Consider the following 4,130-nt stretch of genomic DNA (forward strand, 5'->3'; position numbering starts at 1 on the left):
TCTCCCTAACCTTAATTCGACGGTTGTCCATTATCATTTGATGAATTTTTTCGATGTTATCGGTGGTGGTCGTAGTTGTTGGCCGTCCCGAACGCTCACTATCAGCTAAGCTGGTACGATCACGTTTAAATTCAGCTACCCATCTTTTCACGGTGGCAAATGATGGGGCAGAGTCGCCGTAAACAGCGTCCAACTCGGCTTTAATTTGCGTAGACGTATTGCCTTTCAAATGCAAGAATTTAATTATAGCACGATATTCAATTTTTTATATTTTTACAAAATGACGACACAAATGATTGTCAAACAAGAACTGAACGTCCAAAGTGGTCACAATTGTCACAGATATCTTTCGTAAGAGTATCACGATTATAATACCAGAATGGCTTTGAAGAGTAACGCCATCTTCATGATGAGGCTCAAAACTTTTCAGATGACCCTCGTATTGTCACGGTCATGACCTTGAATAATAATCAACGTTTTAAGTCGCTCGTAATGTAAATTTTGTGATATAATGATTTTCATGTATTCATCAATAATTTTTGAAGGGGAATAATATTACCAATAGTGCAAAAATATTACCTTTTTAATTATGTTTAATGTTTTCACATTACTATTATTATTTCTATTACACTAAAAAGTGATTTTATAAAAGAAAAAAAGATGTATGAACATGTATAGACATATTTCATATATAATTATATATGTTTATGAATTTATAATTATTTATGCGTGTCATATGTTTATATAATACATATTTATACATATTCACGAAAAATTTTTTACCGGATCTTTTAATCTATTTTATTGTTAACAAAATATATATATTATTCGTTTATTTACAAAGCACCTAATTCTTGCGTCGCAATGACACTTAATACAATTGCAATTTAAATACTTAAAGTACTTACACACAAAAGTTATTTAGATTAATTTTGTTATTATATATATTTTTCAAATTTTATTAGTATTGTAATAAGAAAATAATAACAAATAAAGTAAACAAAAATGTGTCTAATAAAAATAAAATGCTTGAAATACAACTTAATTCATATATATATAGCTTATTTAAAATATAAATATTAACACATTTGTAAAAATATAATAACCTTAATGTTAATACTTTTAAGCGAAATAAACGTCACGCGCATGTAAGATTGCAGAGATTAATATTTCTGATCCACAATTTGTGAATGTAGCACGATTATACGAAACAAGTATCAATTTATCATCTCGAGTTGAAAAGTGGACGTATTACCCTCAGAGCTATGTAGTTTACATCCACTTTGTCGGAGGGCAGTAGTGCGCGACAGTATTTTGCGGTTACAGGTTTTAGGCCAGCATTACCTCTCTCAGGTTCCTCTCTAATATAAGGTTAAAGCTGCGTTCGGCGTATTGCTTTCAGCGTTTTCATCCTTGTTTGACATTTAAGAACAATAAAGATACAGAATGATATTTATAATTGCTTAAAGCATAATCGGAGGTGGCGGAGCTATTCTGTATAATTACCATTATACAGCTATTCTGTATAATTATCCACATAAGTATCAAAACCGAATACATAGACATACTAACCTCAGAAACAATGATGTAACATATCGATTCAAATAATCGATTCATATCGATTCATATGGATTCATATCGATTCATATCGATTCATAGCCACGAAATACTGCGATGTATCACGATATTACTATGGGTGCGTTCAGCAGAACGTTTGTTTTGCAACTGTTGTAAGTTTCCTTCGCGCTAATTGGATCATACTTTTAGATCTAGAAGAATGGTCCTATCTCAGCAGACAATCATAAAACGGTTGCAAAACTGTTGAGTCTGCTGAACGCAGCCTATGGCTGGTTTTATGATTGTCTGCTGAGATAGGACCATTCTTCTAGATCTAAAAGTATGATCCAATTAGCGCTAAGGAAACTTCCAACAGTTGCAAAACAAACGTTCTGCTAAACGCAGCCTATGGGTGCGTTCAGCAGAACGTTTGTTTCCTTCGCGCTAATTGGATCATACTTTTAGATCTAGAAGAATGGTCCTATCTCAGCAGACAATCATAAAACGGTTGCAAAACTGTTGAGTCTGCTGAACGCAGCCTATGTCATTAGAGAAAAAATGGCGGACCAATTGCAATGCTTCAAACCGAGATAAAACATACATGATGGCCAGACCAGAGTCTGTAAACTCCATTCATAAAAAGTATACCAGCGTTAGTAGCGCCATCTACTATAGCGGGACCGCAGAATAGAACTTCGTAGCCAAAAAGTCAATATGGCGTCTTACGTGGCGTAAATCAGTGTAAACTATTGTAAACAGTCGTGTTGAACTCGTTGAGCTGCGTTGAACCGTATTGAGCCTGATTAAGCCGTGTAAAAGCGTAAGTAATTAATCCGTTTCTATGTTTCTAAATTCATCATTACGAGTGTCTAAATTCGTTATTATGCCCGATTGTATCAATATTATTCTATGTGAGGCTTTAATATAATTATTTTATTTATATGACATCTGTTAGCTTTTGTTAATTTTATTATATACGCAATTAATTAAAAGAAATATTTTAGAGAAAATCAAAATGGTACAAGCTTGTTGTATTATTGGTTGTACTTTTGGAAAGACAATGCCCACACATAAATTTTCCAAAAATGAAAAATGATGTGTTGAATGGTTAAAGAGTTTAAATGTAAATAACATAAAAGATTATGATAGCAGCAAAGTACATAAATTGAAGATTTGTTATAAACATTTCCATGAAACGGATTATAGTTGTCCACATCGTCGTGTTTTAAAGGATTTTAAAACACGGTAATTCCATTTTTAAAAGACACAAATACAGATACAATTAGCAAGCAACAACAGTCACAACAAAATTTATTACAAGATAGTATTGGAACAACACAAAATGAATTCAGTGAACAACAAATCTATAGACAAGACTATGAAGCACAGAACATGCAACAAATAGAGAAACCGAACCATGCAAAAAGTCATGCAATATGAAGCTAAGAACGTAGACAGGCAAGATATACAGGAAAGTAGCAAATTTCAAAAACTCGTACGAACTGTACATAACCATGAAGATTTATTAGGATTGCATACAGAGCACTTAAAATTAAATACAGATCTAATAAATCAATTGCAAGAAAAAGTTGAATGTCTTTCGAACACCCTAAGAAAACAATATAGACGATTTACAAGAAGTAACACGCAAAATCAATCTTACGCTTAAAGCTAGAAGAATGTACGATACAACAATAAAATTAAAACGACACAAAAAACATTTAAAGCGTCTTGTTGAGCATTATCGAACAGAGAACAAAGTACTTAAAGAACAGAAAAAAACATTTTCTCTGACAAAAAATCATATGAAAAATATCAACACTAACTCAACAAAAATCCGAGAATGATTCATCAACATGATTTTAAGAAATAATGATGTTGCTTCTCAGGTAAACAATTAATATCGAGTGCTAAATCTTAAATATCCTCAATCTTGTAATTAATTTTGAATTTAAATATTATAAGTTATTAAACTAATGTAAAACTGTAAATAAATATAATTATATTGTATTACATTATTAATGTTTCGATAAATTTAAATATCAATTAGAACATATAATTTAAACATACATGATTTATAATACATATATGTATGTTTGTACAACAATGGTTAGAAGGACAATATTGTCACATTTCATATATTAAAATTGTATATATTGTATTTCTTAAAAAATTGGCAATTATATTAGAGCAAAGTTTCAGCATTGTTGAAAATCATAAATTCTTTATATATTTTAATTAATATAATAATCAATTACTAATATTTTCCCGACATTCTTAAACAAAGGAATTTTAATCAATCAATATCAATTTAACATATTATTGAAAAAAAAAGTACACAACATCACATAAATTTCCTACCGTCAGATCATACAACATCAATACATCTCGTCCTTCACTCCTGCATTCAACGCACACGCGCTCTTATTAAACGCATCACCTTGCCAGCAACTACAAACTCTGATCCGTGTAGATATTAATATTATTATTCAATTACATAATGTTAATTAACAAAACATACAACGCATAAAATTGGTGAGCTCACGCCGCTTACAGAGAGTCTAAGAAAAAAA

Source organism: Mycetomoellerius zeteki, unplaced genomic scaffold (genome assembly GCF_001594055.1).
Source record: "Mycetomoellerius zeteki isolate Tzet28-1 unplaced genomic scaffold, Tzet1.0 scaffold704, whole genome shotgun sequence".
NCBI classification, from domain to species: domain Eukaryota; kingdom Metazoa; phylum Arthropoda; class Insecta; order Hymenoptera; family Formicidae; genus Mycetomoellerius; species Mycetomoellerius zeteki.